Consider the following 17362-nt stretch of genomic DNA (forward strand, 5'->3'; position numbering starts at 1 on the left):
CATTGATTTGTTGATGGGTGCTTCGATTGCTACTATCTCTTTGCTATTGCATATAATGCATATTTTTTTCTTTTAATTGGGATATTCAATCCTTTCATATAACTATGGTTATTTACAGGCCAGGTTTATCATTGTCATTTTGCGTCTTTTCTTTTACTGTCATTTCTATTTACTTTTGTCCATCCAATTTCCCTTGCTGTGTCTGTGTGAAGGACTTCTCTTTGTATTTCCTGTAAATTCCTTTACGTAAATTCCTTAAGTTCCTGCTTTTCTGCAAATGACTTAATTTTCCTTTCATATCTAGTGGGTGGCCTAGTGGCAAGAAGCTGCACTGCAATTCCAAAGTCACACAGTTCAAATCCACCAGCTGTTCATGGTAAAATGATGGGCAATCTCCGCCCATGTGATTAACCAGCTAACTTGAGATCTTTTTTATTTCCCTTAACAAAAACATTTAGTGCTACTATTTTCCTTGCCAGCCCTCTTTTTCTCTGAAAATTTTAAAGATTTTTCTTTCCTTTTCTGGAGTTTAAATCTGATGTACATTGACATGTATTTCTGTGAATGAATTCTTTTTTTTTTAAATTATTTTGTGTGCGTGTACCGTCAAATCAGATCTGACTGGTACAGGAGGATATTGTGCCTCCTTTTCCGGCAGAGCATCTGGTGGATTCGAACCCTGTTCCTCTGGGATTGCAGTACAGTTTCTTGCCACTAGGCCACCAGAGCTCCCCTGTGAATGAATTCTGTTTGGAGTTTGAATAGCTTCTTTAATTTGTATTTATGTATCTTTTGCCAAATGTGGTGTTTTATCCCCCCTAGTCATTATTTCTTTGAATGTACATTGATTCTCCCCCTTTCATTCCATTTGTTACTGTTATGAGAAGATGAGAATTTAATTTTTTGCTAGTGCCACACAGGTTTATCAAACTTTGCTAATTTCTTTTTGCTTATTGCTCTGATCGGGTTCATTGTACTGATTTATTCTCAAATTCACTTATTCTATCCTCTGTTATTTATCTTCTACTATTAAACCTATGTGATAACTTTTTCTTTATAATTTATATCATTACCCCTGAAGTCAGGGCAAGGTAGGATAGAAGAATTAATGAAAATGAGAAGTACAAGAAGGTAATTAGTAAAGTGTGATTATAATGTGTATATTATAACTACTGAAACATGTATGAATGTTTGAGAAAAAGTCCAATCTGCTTTGCAAACCTTCATTAAATCACATTAAAAAAAGAAATAAAATAGAGAATTTAAACATATTTTTGCTATTGGACTTTACAGTTCTATAGTCTCCATTCAGTCCTTTTTCATGAATAAAAGCTTCTTTGCAGAAATTTTCTAGTTTTCGTTCACCTCATAATTTACAATTGACTCTCAAAGCATTATTATGAAGCTGCTTTAAAATTATTTTCAGATAATTTCAATATCTTGACATTGGAGATAATAGATAGTCTTTTACTTAAATTACATCTTTTCTGTTCCTTGGCCTGACAGATTTTCTACTAAAGTCTTGGAATTCTATTAATTGTGTGGGAGACTCTGCATCATATTTAAATATTTTTTATAGTCAGTCCCATTGTTTAGGTTTAGTACACAGGTCCTGGCCCACTCATCTGACCTGTAGTTTCAATGACAATTTAATTCTTTAGGTCTGGTGGTGTTAATTTGGTATGATTGATTTATTGAATGATACGAACACTTCATGGTTCAGAATTGGGAAGGGTGTAGGCCATGGATGCATCCTATCTGCATACCTTTTCAACCTATATGCAGAACAGATTACCCAGGAGGCTGGGCTCTATGAGGAGAAATGTGGGGTCAAGATTGGTGGACGATTGATCAACAATCTGCATTATGCAGATGACACAACCCTGATTGCTGAAACTGAAGAGGACCTGGAAGCACCTGCTGCAGCCTCCAATATGGATTGAGGCTCAATGTCAAGATGACAAAGATTCTCACCACTGGACCAATTGGCAATATCAGGATGGATAGTGAAAAGATTGAGATTGTACACAGCTTTAGTTTGCTTGGCTCCACAGTCAACACTCTTGGTACTAGTAGCCAGGAAATTAAAAGGCGCATTGCCATGGGAAAGTCTGCTGTTAGGGACCTCTCCAAAGTACTGAAGAGCAATGGTGTCTCTCTGGAGAATAAGATTCGTTTGATACAGGCCATGGCCTTCACAATCACTTTTTATGCATCAAAGAGTTGGACAATGACCAAGGAGTATAGAAGGAGAATTGATGCCTTTGAGCTGTGGTGCTGGAGAAGAGTATTGAGAATAACATGGACTGCTAGGAAAACAAACAGATTCATCCTGGAAAGGGTTAAACCAGGTGGCTCCTCGGAGGCAAGGATTCTGAGGCTCTGTCTAACATACTTTAGAGATGTTGTGAGGAGAGACTGGTCCTTGGAGAAGGACATCATGATTGGGAGGGTGGAGGGACAGTGCAGGAGGGGAGGCCCTCTATGAGGTGGATTGATTCAGTGACTGGGGTAATCGTGATGGGAGTGTCAGAGACAGTGCGATTGGCACAGGACAGAGCAGAGTTTAGGGCTGTTGTACATAGGGTCGCTATGAGTTGCAAAGGACTGGAAGGCACATAACAACAACAACAAGGTCCCTAAAGACACAAAATATTTTAGCAGACCTTGACATACAGTGCCTCTTTGTGGAAGAAAGGAGTTTATTGTCATTGAGATGAAGTGTGAAGAGGTCTCCCTGTGTGATGTTTTTTTCCCCATGAGATTTGTCCTGCATTTACTTCTACCCTAGCTGTTTTAGCATCTCTGGCTCTTTAGTGGAAGAGAAGAACCATAGGCTATGGAAACAATGAAACTTATTGGGTGATGATACTGTGTAACTTGTTCTCTTTTGTTGATTCTATTATACCTCTGTGGGAGGAGAAGTAATTTCCTTGATCACCTTTTGTTGGAAAGAATGGCAATAAGATCTGCTAGAATCAGGAACTATCAGACCAGGTTCGTCATTTTATGCTTGTTTGATGTTGGAATGTAATAACGTATTGTTGGTGTGTTTTCTTTTAAGTCTGGCGTTCTAAATCAGTACATCATTCCCTTACAACCTTTTCACATTCTCGTTGGTTGCCTCCCACACCATTAACAAGAATTACAGTGTACTTAATAGGCAGTAGCAAAGAAAATAAATCTCTTCCATCCTGCTGAAACCTGCAGTCTTCTTTCTAGAAATACTAATTGTTTGTATTGTTGCTATGAGCCATTGAGTCAGAGCCTATTTAAACTTGACCTCCAGCAGAGTTTTCAGAGGTGGTAAATTGTATGAGAAGAGATTGCCTATCTTTCTCCTACAGAGTGGCTTGTGAATTCAAACCACCTGCCCAAAGTTTGGCAGCAAAGCTCCTTACCAATATATTACTTTTGAGAAATTGAAATACTGATATTAATTTATCTTCTGAGCCTGGCAATTAATATGTATAAAAGAAACAATGATATATTTTCTCCAGCTTTCAAAATCTTAACTTTTAAGCTCTATTTTGTTTTCCTTTGTGTCCTATTCTACACAATGCTGCTACATCCTTAAATTATACTGTTTGAGGGCTGGAAGTGATACCATATAAAATGCAAAACAAATGAAAATGAGATGTGATTCTTTTCTTTCCTATTGCATTTTTTCCAAGTTATTCTTCAAACATTGAGCAAGACACTGTATTATTTCATGTAAATAATGGCATCCTGTGTCCGTGGTTCTCATGGTATGCTTTCTATATCAGCAGTGTTCATATCACATGGACTTTTATTAGAAATTCAAATTATCAGGCTCCATCTCAGCCAGACCGATTGAATCAGAAATCCTGGCAGGCAAGATCCAGCAACCTGCATTAACAAAGCCTCCATGTGATTCTTGTGCTGTTAGAGCTTGAGAACCACTGCCTCAGTTAATAATCAAAGCTTACTTTGAAAAGTCACTTTTTTACATAGAATCATCAAATCTGCTTTTTACCTAGACAAAGTAACTGTTAAGGAATTTCCAGAATTTAAAATGCTGCATATGTGCAGGGAAATGTAAACTATTACTTCACATCTTTCATTTTAAGTCCATATAGATATGATAGATTAAAATTCTTTGCATTGTTTGCACATTTATTAACTCAACAAATATTTATTGAAGCATTAATATTGAACAAGATTATTCTCGGCTTGAAGATATTGTTATAAACAAACAAGATGTAACCTCTGTCCTCAAGTTCATGTGGCTGGATGTGCAGGATTACATATTGTTTTAACACATGTAACTAAATGGGTAGTAATTTACTAAACATATTTTTACAAATGTTTTGAAAGCTAAGGTGCCTTACTTGTGAAAAGATATAATATTAGGAAAAATATATTTGAAGCTAACCATATTATGGTGGATATGAAATGTCTCAGTTGTAATTATATTCCTATTAATTTTTCATTAGTTAATATTAATATGACATAATTATTATAACAATCCAATACTGGTTTTGTGTTATTGACCATAATTAAATAAATCATATATTCTTCAAATCTAGTGAACGCTGAAATAACAATATTGCCAGCAAACATATTTTTTAAAAATTTATCATTATAAGCAAGTCTATATTTACATATACTTAGGTTAAATTTACATGAACCATAATGTAAATTTAAAGCATTATATAAACAAGATAGGTAACTACATTACATTAATATCTTGGCTCTTGTAGACTTGTTTTCATTTTCTTCACCTTCTATTTAAACTTGTATGTGAACAATTGATGGTCTATTTTAGAGTCAGTTCCTGGCCTTGATCATCTGACAAATGACACTGAGCTTCTTCACTATCTTTTCATTGATGTAGTTGAATTGATTCTTATGCATCCAATCTAGCTAAGTTACCTCTGTAATCACTGCTTATAAACATCTTCTGTTTATTTAAAAATATTTGCAGTGGATAAATTAGTAATTACGAATTTCATTATATGTCTTACAGCCTCATTTCTATGTAAAGACTTTATTTTCTACTACGAAACATCCTCCTTGTTTCAATCTCTTGCAGTGCAATCATTAGTTATTATTAAGTATATTAAGTATGAAGTTGATCAATTTCATATTGTAGGAGTTGGTAGGAAGCCTCAATTTCTTCATCTTTGAATTTATTACTGCTATGTAAAGATGAATAATATTCATTACAATGGATCTTCCTTGTAAGATTAAGAGTATTAACTAGACTATGACGGTCAACATTGATCCAGGATGTTGTCGTTGTTCTGTGCCGTCGAGTTGCTTGTTGTACATAGTGACCTTATGTACAACAGCCCTAAACTCCGCTCTGTCCTGTGCCAATTGCACTGTCTCTGACACTCCCATCCCAATTATCCCAGTCACTGAATCAATCCACCTCATAGAGGGCCTTCCCCTCCTGCGCTGTCCCTCCAACCTCTCAAGCATGATGTCCTTCTCCAAGGACCGGTCTCTCCTCATAACATGTCCAAAGTATGTTAGACGGAGCCTCAGAGTCCTTGCCTCTGAGGAGCCACCTGGTTTAACCCTTTCCAGGGCAAATATGTTCGTTTTCCTAGCAGTACATGGTATTCTCAATACTCTTCTCCAGCACCACAGCTCATAGGCATCAATTCTCCTTCTATCTTCCTTGGTCATTGTCCAACTTTCTGATGCATAACAAGTGATTGCGAAGACCATGGCCTGTATCAGCCGCACCTTAGTCTCCAGAGAGACACCATTGCTCTTCAGTACTTTGGAGTGGTCCCTAACAGCAGACTTTCCCATGGCAATGCACCCTTTAATTTCCTGGCTGCTGGTGCCAAGAGTGTTGACTGTGGAGCCACGCAAACTAAAGCTGTGTACAATCTCAATCTCTTCACCATCCATCCTGATGCTGCCAATTGGTCCAGTGCTGAGAATCTTTGTCTTCTTGACATTGAGCCTCAATCCATATTGTAGGCTGCAGTCCTTGACCCTCTGCAGCAGGTGCTTCAGGTCCTCTTCAGTTTCAGCAAGCAGGGTTGTGTCATCTGCATAACGCAGATTGTTGATAAATCGTCCACCAATCTTGACCCACATTTCTCCTCATAGAGCCAGCCTCCCGAATAATCTGTTCTGCATATAGGTTGAAAAGGTATGGAGATAAGATGCATCCCTGGTGTATGCCCTTCCCAATTTTGAACCATGTAGTGTTCCCTTGCTCTGTCCTGACGACTGCCTCCTGGTCCAAGTATAGGTTTCGCATTAGAACGATCAAGTGTTCTGGGATTCCCATTCTTCTCAGAGTCAGGATAGATTTTGAAATATTCTTTTTGACAACAAATGGGTTGTCATTCCTTTTACATACAAATTGTATTAAATGTATATTATGACTCACATAAATTTAGTCTGTGTATGTAGACAGAAGGGAGATCTGGTGGTCTAATGGTAAGGAGTTGTGTTCTCAGCTGAAAGATAAATGGTTCATATCCACCTGCTGCTCTGAAAGAGAAGGATGAACAATCTCTACTCATGCAATTTACAGCTTCTGAAAAACAAACGACAGGTCAGCTATGAGTTGGTTCTGAGTTGACAGTACACAATAGTAACAAAAACAAGTAGATATAAAGCTTTCAGTAATAATTTAAAATATATATTTGTTGATAATATAATGTTTTATAATTTTCTAAATTTGAAACTTTTTGGTGTATTTAATTATGGTGAGTATTTAATATCTATTATGGTATTGTTATGACAACCATGTCTTATGTTAAAATTAGCTTAAGGAAAATTAATAGGAATATAATTACTTTAAATTTGCCGTTGCTGTCTTAGTAGACCAGATATTTGTCAGATGAGAGATGGACAATACCAGTCCCTTTCAGCTCAGTAATGCTTAGAATATAAATCATTATGTACTCCATTTAATTAGTAGCAAATAATTTCTGATTTTACTAAATATCTTCTTATAAAAGCACAGTGACTTTACACTTGGAACTCACCTGAAGGACTGCATAGGGATGAGATTGACTGCAATTGTGGAAAGAAGTATAATCCTCTTTGAAGCAGAAAACTAAATCATTTCTACTCCAGAATTGCTGGTGGGTTTGTACTGCCAACCCGTCAATAAGCAACTAAATAGTTCACTACTGTATTACTAATGAATATAAAATAGAAACCTTTTGAATACTGTTTAAAGAGTTAGTCTAATGTACAAATCACACTTCATTCTGGTTTTTGTTTGTTTGTTTGTTTTTAGATACTCAAGACAGAAAAGAGATAGTGATAATGTTGTCTGGTGCAAATAAGTTGACCACAACTCTTAGCAATGCTAGGAACAATGAAGCTTAGCCTGAAGCTTAGCCTTGACGCATCTAGCACCAGATTGATGATTTCACTGTGATGTAGCCTTTTCACAGACACTGTGCCAATTCATCTCTTCGAGAGGCAACCTATCTTTTGCTGACTTTCTCCCATTTCAAGCAAGTCTTTTTTTGAAGGACTGGTGTCACTTGTTAATATTCCCAAAGTATTTGAAATAAAGTTTCACCATTCTTGTCTCCAGGAACACCCTGGTAACACTTCCTCTAAAATAGAAACTAGATTAGAGAAAATTAAAGGATAACAAGAATGGAGAGAAATAGTGAGTCATCAAGAAAGTTTTCAAGGAATTGTAGAGAAGACAGAGTACTATAAAGAGTTACTTCAGATGGAGGGAAATTTTTATTTCCCTCTAACGTAAAATTTCTACTTTGCTGGTGATATTCAATAGAAAACACACAGTAGAAAAGACTAACTTGAAAATTTAGAAGACAGGGCACATGACACAAAAGGAAAGTATAGAAAAACGGATTCCAGCAGAGGGCTCTGACTTGGTTAGATCCACTTAAAAAAAAAGAAAACAAAAAGGGGAAGAATAAGTAGAAATTCAAGTAGTCTATAGACTTCATGTAAAGCAGTGAGATTAAAAGGCCAATACATTACCTGTTTACTTTTCTGAGAAGTTGAGATTTGGACCGTCTTTTGTGATTGTGTCCATGTAGGGTGATGTATGAAAAAAATGTCTATTGACCAGAAAACATAAAGTTTGGAAAAAAGATTTAATTAGAGAAATAGAATTAGTTGGAAGTATCACAGGCTAATATAAATTAAAAATGTTACTGAGAATTTCCTCTTAATAAATTATTTTAAATGACTATACTCTAAATTCATAAAGGTAGCACCACCCTTATACATTCATACACACACAGACATTCCTATTGACCTCAATGCATATACATTGTGTGTATATATATATATACAAAATGTATATACATTTTATGAGTATATACTGTTTACATATGATATCACTTTCAGGAGTAGGACCTAGAGATCTTTATGTGCATGCATGTAGAAAAATTCTAGAAGAATTTGAGAATTTGAATGTAATGTGTCAGTCCATGACTATATATTTCTGTGTCTGACATAAATGCATATAAAGTCACTTTTGATTATTCATATCTACATATTCATCCATATGGGAAAATTTTAAGATAATTTTTTATAATTTTTATCTTTTTATTATTATTTTAATAATATTACATATAAATAAAAACATAATTAAACATGTGAAAACTACCTTTTCACTAAGGAAGACATAGAAAAAAATGTTTTCACAATCAGGTTTTATTATCTATATTTTTTATCTATTTTATAATTTAATTGGCTATAGTTACATACTTGCATGTTTTTACCTTTTTAATATTCATATCTCAATAATTCAGAGCATCAATATTATAACAGATTCCACTCTCATTTGAAGGCTACATAGGGAAACAACAGTAATATGCTTGTTATTTCATAAAAGTGTACTTTCTTATAGTTTCTGTTTCATGTTCTATACCCAAAAAGTTAATTAATTAATCAGAAACTCTATTTTATGTTAGCCTCTGGGAAGCATAGACTTAGTAAAATAATAACCATAGAACTGTGCTTAATTACTACAGTTGCTTAATAGGAAACTAAGGTTGAATTATAACATTACATTATAAAAAAAAAGTAAGGCCCACAACGGGACAGCCGTATCTGACCTTTATCAACTTCATAAAGGGGAACAGTCACTATGGACAACACAAAAGGAGGTCACACATATACTCACCCTGATATATCTCTTTCTTCCCCTCCTAAAATCATTCTCACTGCTTGTTGTTGTTAGGTGGTGTCAAGTCGAGCATGACTCATAGCGATTCTATGAACAAAAGATCTGAACCCTTTTCTGTCCTGCACCATCCTCACACTTCCTGACACACAAGAGCCCATTGCAGCAGTCATGGTGTCAATCCACCTGATTGAGGGTTTTCCTCTCCTTTGCTGACGCTCAACTTTTCCCAACATCACATCCCTTTCAAGGAATAGCACCTCCTCGCAACATGTCCAAAGTATGTGAGGTGAAGTTACATCATTCTTGCCTCCAAAAAGCATTCTGGCTGCAATATCTCCAAAACATATTTGTTCATACCTTTGGCCTTCCATGGGATGTTCAGTGCTCTTCTCCAACACCACAGCTCAAATACATCAATTCTTTTTCTGTCATCCTTATTCATTTTCCAGGTCTCAGAAGCATAGCTAGTAATCAGAAAAACTATGGCCTGAATCAGATGCAACTTAGTCCTCAAACTGGCATCACTACTCCTCGATAATTTGGAAACGTCCCTAAGTGCAGATTTCCCCAGTGCAATGTATCTCTTATTTCCTGCTCATAACAAGGGTGTTGATTGTGGATCCAAGCAAGATGAAGCTGTTGACAGTCTCAATCTCCTTTCCATCCATCATGACACTGCCTACTGGCCCAGTGGTAAGAATCTTTGTTTTCCTGAAATTGAAAGTTAATCCGTACTGAAGGCTGCATTCTTTGATCTTCTTCAGCAGGTGCTTCAGCTGTGTGTGGGAGCTGGTTAACTGTCTCTGATTTCATTTTTCAATCAGCTATGGGCAAGAAACCTCTTTGTATTAATTGTGTTTGGAGAGACCATTGTTCTAAGTGGTGCACTTGTCTATCAATTTGCTATAGTAAGATAACTTCAAGTTGCTGTGATACTGAAATATGTGCCACTGATGTGTCAAATGCAAAAGGGTTTCCTATCGAGGACAGGTTTGGTGGAGCTCCCTGATTAATACAGACTAGGAAGCAGGATGGGGCATCTACTTCCTAAATAACAAGCCTTTGAAAACCCTGTGAAATTAAACAAAGAGTTATAGTCTTACTGGTTACTGGGTCCAAAATGCAATGCACTAGATCACAGACCATACAGAACTATTTTAGAGAAGTAAAAAGGCTACCATTCAGGTTAGTAGCAGAATAAGATCAGGGCGGCCTCCAAAATGTGCTTGCAGTTGCTTCATAGCTTTAGGCCAGTGTTACAAAGTTCTCAGTCCTGTCATTACTTTATCCTCCATAGTCCTCCAACGTACTTGGGCAAAAGGTTCTTAGTTCCGCTTCAAAGGCATAGCAGTTCCAAGGCCCTCCCTGTCTCACGGCAGGCCTCTGGTTCTCCGCTGTCACTGTTATGGCTGTGATTTTGGTAGGCCCTAGATGGGCTGGGACAAGATCCTGAAGGATATGTTGTGTTCTTCTGGTGCTGCTTTGCTGGTGGTGAAGCTTCTCCAGTTCTGTTGATCCACTCAGTTTGATAGCAAGACTATCCAATCCCCTTGTGAATAGTTTAATACACTCTACTCATATATTCTCACCCATCCAATTAGTAAAGTTAGTTAATGGATATGGAAGCCATTTTGAACCATAAAACCTTATCACCACATACATATAACTTTCTAAATGGTTAAAAACTAAGAAAGTCACTTTGTGGACTAAAAGGTATCTGACACAATCCAAGTTATTTTCAATTGTTCTGCGTGTAAAGCAGAACAAAGAATTAAAAAAATTAAAAATAATTAGTGCATTAAAATTATAGCTTTGGCAAAGAGTATTGAATATACTGTAGATTCAAAGAAGAAACACAAATCTTGTAAGAAGAACAGAAAAAAACACTTCTTAAAAGTTAGAGTGATGAGCCTTTGATTCATGCACTTTTAACATAGACAAGTTCCTGGGGAAGGACACTATGTTTGTTTGAGTCAATGATATTCTGCAGTAAGTGTTTCAATTCATCTTCACTTTCTAAAAGGAAGTTAATATCTACATAGTGTAGGTTGTTAATGAGTCATTGTCCAATCCTGATGTCACATTCTTCTTTGTAAAGTCCAACTTCTCAAATGATTTTCACAGTACATACATTGAACATGTATAGAGAAATGTTAAAACACTGGAGTACATCTTTCCTAATTTTCCTGATTTTAAACCTTACAGTGTTCCCTTGTTTTGTTTGGACAGCTGCTTGTTGGTCTACGTATAGGTATAACATGAGCAAAAATAAGTATTCTAAGATTCCTATTCTTATTAATGTTAGCTATACTTGTCCACAATGACAAATGATTTTGCATAGTCAGTAAAACACAAATACACATGCTTCTGGTGTTCTGTGCTTTCAGTCAAAATCCATCCCTAATGCCAAGGCTTCTTCTGAACCCAGCATGAATTTTTGGTAGTTCTTTGTCCTGTTATAGCTATTTTTTAATAAATTTTGAGCAAGATTTTGTTTGTATGTGCTACTAATAATTTTTAAAATAATTTCCACATTCTATCGGATAACTTTTTTTTTTTTAATGGGAACAGGAAACAAATATGGATTTTTGTTTCCCTGCCAGTTGACTAAGTATTTGTCTTCAAAATGTCCTGGCATAGACTATTGAGCACATCAGAACTTCATCTGTTTGTTGAAATATGTCAATTGATATTCTATAAATTCCTAGGGCTTTTTTGTTTTAACCAGTGGCTTCAGTACCTCCTGAACTTCTTCTTTAGTGACCGTTGATGGTTTTATGTCATCTCTGAATCCACTTTAATATTTATTAATTTCCTGTTGATTTACTGTTACAATCTTTTTTAAAAAATTCAGAAAAATTTCACGTGCATGTGATAGCAATAATTGCCACATTATTTTAGATCATTTTCCTTTGGAATAAGCAAAATAAGAGTCTCTTCCAATCAGTTGTCTAGGTAGCAGTCTTTCTAATTTCTTGGTGAAAATGACTGAACCTTTCCAGCACTGCATCCATTTATTAAAACATCACAAATTATATTCTCTAAATTCCTGAAGCCATATTTTTTCATCACTGTCTTCAATGAATCTTTAATTTTGTCTTTAAGAATCATTGGTACTTGGTCATATGTTATCTCCTAAAATTACTGACCAGTAAACAATTCTTTGTTATTATTTTTCTGTATATTGTTTCCATATTTTTCTTATGCTTTTTTCAGGTTTCAAGATTTTTCCTACAAAATCAATATTGCAGTTCAAGGCTTATTCTTTATCTTTCAACTCTTTTAGCTTAATAGATGTTCAGCAAGCTCTTCTTCCCTTTGAAATGTCTAATTTGTGGTTTTGCAAATTTTATTATAAAAAGGATTAAGATTGACTGTAGCAGTGGATATGTATGATGGAAAAGCTCAAAGTCAGGAGTTAAAACAGGCAAGATGCCAACTATCGAACAGATCATCAATTACATTTGTGCATGTTCAAACTGAGAAAGAAAAGACAAATCCACCGAAACTAGAGGCAACCCTGAGTTTCTCTGATCCAATTTCAAATACTATCACAAGAATAGAATTGATGTATTGGAAACCAAAATCCAAAAATACTAAGGGATTTGTTAAATGATATCAAGGATATCATCCTTGAAGAAAGAAAAAATAATTTATAACAATAAGAAAGGGGACGAATGTCAAAATAGATGTCAGAAGACACTCTGAAAACTGCTCTTAATGTTGTTGTTGTGTTGTTAAGTGTCATCGAGTTGCAATGAAGGGATAAAATGATGACATTAAAAAACTGAATGGAAGATTTCAAAGAGCAGTTCTAGAATATAAAACAAAGTACTATCATATAATGTGCAATTAGTTGGAGTTAGAATATCAAAAGTCAAGGACAAGCTCAGAGTTTTTCAAGCTGAAAGACCTGATAAGCAAATTCAAGTCTAAAGTGTCAAAACTGAAAAGTTTTATGGAAAAATGTTGAATCATGTAAGAAATATCAAAACACGGAAAGAATACATATCATTATATAAAAAAACTATTGGTCAGCACTGAACCATTTTATGAAGTAACAAATGATCAAGAACCCATGGTACATAAAGAGGTACACTCTGCACTGAAAATAGTGGCAAAAAATAAGATGGAATACCAATTGGGGTGTTTCAGCAAACAGAGGCAGCCCTGGACATATTAATTCACTAGTTAACACTATGAAATTTGAAATACAGATACATGATGAAACAACTGGAAGAGAGTCATATTTGCTTCTAGCTAAAAACAAAAAGCAACTTAGAGTGTGGTGGACATTATTGAATGATATCATATGCAAGTAAAATATTACCAAACATTATTACATAATATTACATAATTGCATCAACAAGGAACTTTCAAAAATTCAGGCTGAATTCAGAAGAGGTTGTGGAAGTAGGGACATAATTTCTGATACCTGACAGACCTTACTTAAAACCAGAAAACACAAGAAAGTTGTTTACATATGTTTCATTGGCTATTCAGTCATCCCACAGTGTGCATCACAATAAATTATGATAACAGAAGGATGAGAATTCTACAACACTTAATTGTGCTTATTGAAAACCTAGACCAAATAGCAGTCATTCAAACAGACTGTGTGCTTTAAAATCAGGAAGGATGTTCCTCTGGAGTGTATTTTTCTATGTCTATTAAGCCCATGTGCTGAGCAGGTAACTTGAAAACTTGAACTATATGAAGAATGTGGCATCAGGATTGAAGAAAAGATCACTAACAACCTCTGCAGAGAGTAAAAGGAAAAAGAAGAACTAATGAACAATATCGCGGACTAGAACCTTTAATACGGATTGCACATCAACCTCCAAGAAACAGAAATCCTCATTATTTGACCAACAGAGAGCATCAGGATAGATGGGGGAAAGACTGAAGTTGTCAAAAATTTCCTTTTACTTTGATCCACAATAAACACCAAGCAGTGATTTAAAAAAAAAAAAAAATCAAAGGATATATTGCACTGGGAAAATGTTCTCCTGTCAGTATTTTTTTTTTTTGTCAATGACATTTTTTTGGGGATGTTTCAGAATTTATTCCATGTATATGCTTCCCCTTCTCTTTACCTAATGGTTTGGGGAGGAGGGAGGTTCTGTAAAGTGTAACAGATGCTTCACTAATAACATCTTGCTTTGAGTTTTACTATAACATGTAAGAAACAGTAGGTATATTCTACTACATGTTAGATTATTTCCTCATTGCTCCTAGACTACTTTTTTGACTTAATTTCTTTTACTTTAATAAAAGACATCGTCCATTGATGACCAGTCGGATTATCTCTGTATTTGCAGGTCTTTTTGCATACAAGTGATTGAGTTTATTGTTGAGAATAGTAAGAGAATATGGATGCAAGAAAAAAACAAGTGGAGACACAAACTGCCTTAGCAGCCCTGCCATGGATCTGCCCAATTCTTTTGCATCAGGAAGTTGATTTTTCTGGCCATTTCCATGTTGTAGATCCTTCGGCAGGTCTCATAGCTTTCCCGCTGTCGCTTGCGGCAGGGCTTCTCATAGTATCTCCTTCACTTAATGTCTTCAATGAGCCCATCCATGCTGAGGATTCTGTTCAGGCTCCTGTATGCACTTTCCACGTTGCCATCCTGTACCATCACAGTCCTGGCAATGAATTTCAAATGTCTTGCCATGATCTTGGATTTAAGTCTTCACTCTTCTCTCAGTTAAAAAGAAACACCAAACCAAAAACCGTCAATGACATTTTTAAGTGCTAAAGACCAAGGATATCAGTCTAAAGACTTTAAGTTGTGCCTGACCCAAGCCATGATATTTTCAATTGTTGTCTGCACATCTAGGAGTTGAAAAATGAATAAGTAATATCAAAGAAGAAATAATGCCTTTAACTTGCAGTGTTGACACAGTTTTTTTAATATAAAAATTTTATTTTATAATGGTTTACTTACAAAGTTTGTATACATTGTTTTTTATGCCAGATCTTTCTTTTTCCTTTATCCACCCCTCCCTCCATCCATCAAATTGTGCGACACTATGATTAAGTTGCCCCTGCCCCCATTCTCACCCCTCTGCTCCCTGCTCCCCACCTTGGATCTTGGTACATGTGCTACAATAATGGTCTTATACAGTATTTGTCCTTATGGGACTGAGTTCACTTAGTAGAATGCTCTCCAGTGCCTCCCTCCCAAGTTAGGTAGTAATTTACAAAATTATTATGATACATTCATACAATGGAATACTATGTGGTTAAGAGTTTTAAATACCCTGTGCACTGCCTAAAGAATTTGCAAATGTGTCTTGGAAGAAATATAATCAATGTGCTCCTTAAAAGCAAGGATGGTGAAGCTTTGTCTCAGTCTGGGCATGTTGTCAAGTAAAAGATAAAAGGCGGGAAAAAAAGAAGGTAAAGAGTCAGTGAAATAGAGGGAGACCCTCAGTAAGATGGTTACTGAAATAATGGGCATATTGGAGATTTTGAGGATGGTACCAGATAGTGCAAGATTTAAATCTGTTGTTCATAGAGCAGCTATGAGGTTTAGTTAGCCCAGTGGCACCTAACAACTGCATAAAACCAACAATTTTACTTTGTCTTCTTCAGTTACCCTTTGAAATCCTTTTTTCAACTTTTAAAAAAAAACTTCATTTATTCCATTTACTACAGAGTTAAAAATTAAGTTTGGAATATCTTCTGACATCAGTGATTGTCTTTTTCTTCTTTATTGACTTTTAAATGGTCTTTTGCTTTCTTTTTGTGTGATCTCCTTGATGTCATTCCAGAATTTGTCTGGTCTTTGCTCATTACTGTCAAGCAGACTTTGCCAGATGTACTATACTGGGATCAAATCAACTCCATCTGTGTAAAGAAACAATGAAGATGCTCAAAATCATTAGTCATTAGTCAGAACAAGGCCAGGAACCAACTACTAAATAGACCATCAATCATTTGGATGTAAGTTCAAGATGAAAGGGAATGAAATTAAAACACATTCATAGAAGTCAAGAACAACCTTGAGTATATTCCATGCATATTTAGATACCATCTCAAAAAATCATTTACACGTTGAAAACTTCATACACATATAGAAATACACACATAACTTAAATGCTGTATGGAAGTGTGTGTGCATTTATGATAAAATCTATTTTCAGTTTGACTTGTTTTTTACACCTAGTGAAATATTATGAAAAATTTCTGTACCTATATGTACACATACACATTTATTTTTAAAGAATCTATGACTACTGTTATACAGCTATATCTACATATGTGTTTTGTTGTTGTAGAAAAAACAAACAAACCAGTAACCATATCAGTTACTAACAATCCAGAAAATGTAGTTTATTTTGGCATGCTGTAGATAAGGAAAAAAAAATAAAAGAGTGAAAGATTGAATGAGTGAGCTAAATCTGAAACTCCAGAAGGTTACATCTTCAGAAAGAATTTACACAAGTTATTGAAGATACATTTACATTACGGTGATTAAAAAAAAAGAATTATTTATAGTTTCCATTAGACATAATTTATTAGATAAGAGACCTTGTTAATTCTGGGTTACAAACTCACATCTTATTAGACAAGAGAATATTCAAGGTATTTACATAACACAGAACTAAATAGAGCCATTTGGTCCAGGTTGGTAAGTCATGGAAGTGTAAATAAAGTTGTCAGTAAACTTTCTTTTATGGGCTACTTTGCTTTTAAGATGTCAATGCTATATGTGCATAACAGAGGAGCTTTGCTAACAAGGTGAGTGAAATTCAGATTCAGCATGAAAGTTTTGGTGACTTGGCTGTTGGCCACAGGTTTTCAGAATCACTTTAATATTCAACAGCTGTGTCTACAGGGCAGCATGCATAGCTGCTCTACACTGAAACAGTTTGTGTCACATATCATCATATGTTTAATTCATGTACATAAACTGTTTTGGATTCTTAATATTATACAGAATGAATATATCAAAATAGTTTAGTTACTTAGTACTTTTTAGAGAACAGCATCATGTTTAATAAAAGAGTTTTTGTAAATTTTGCTATTTGCAACTATGAAAACTGCCTATCTGTTCTTTACCTGTGCAATGGCTCATCTTGAAAATGTTAATAAGAATGAAGTTTATGCTTTGCATCAAATCTGAATGCCATGGTAAGTTGTTTGTTGTTGTTGTTATGTGCCGTCGAGTCGCTTGCGACTCATAGCGACCCCATGTACAACAGCCCTAAACCCTGCTCTATCCTGTGCCAATC

General features: G+C 35.4%; 1 pseudogene; it reads right to left on the minus strand.

Moving 5' to 3' along the window:
• Positions 1 to 14532: 14532 nt before the first annotated feature.
• LOC102856601 lies at positions 14533 to 14796 on the minus strand (annotated as a pseudogene).
• Positions 14797 to 17362: the final 2566 nt, after the last annotated feature.

The sequence above is a fragment of the Elephantulus edwardii genome, unplaced genomic scaffold, assembly GCF_000299155.1.
Source record: "Elephantulus edwardii isolate Elephantulus edwardi_28Jun2011 unplaced genomic scaffold, EleEdw1.0 scaffold00073, whole genome shotgun sequence".
NCBI classification, from domain to species: domain Eukaryota; kingdom Metazoa; phylum Chordata; class Mammalia; order Macroscelidea; family Macroscelididae; genus Elephantulus; species Elephantulus edwardii.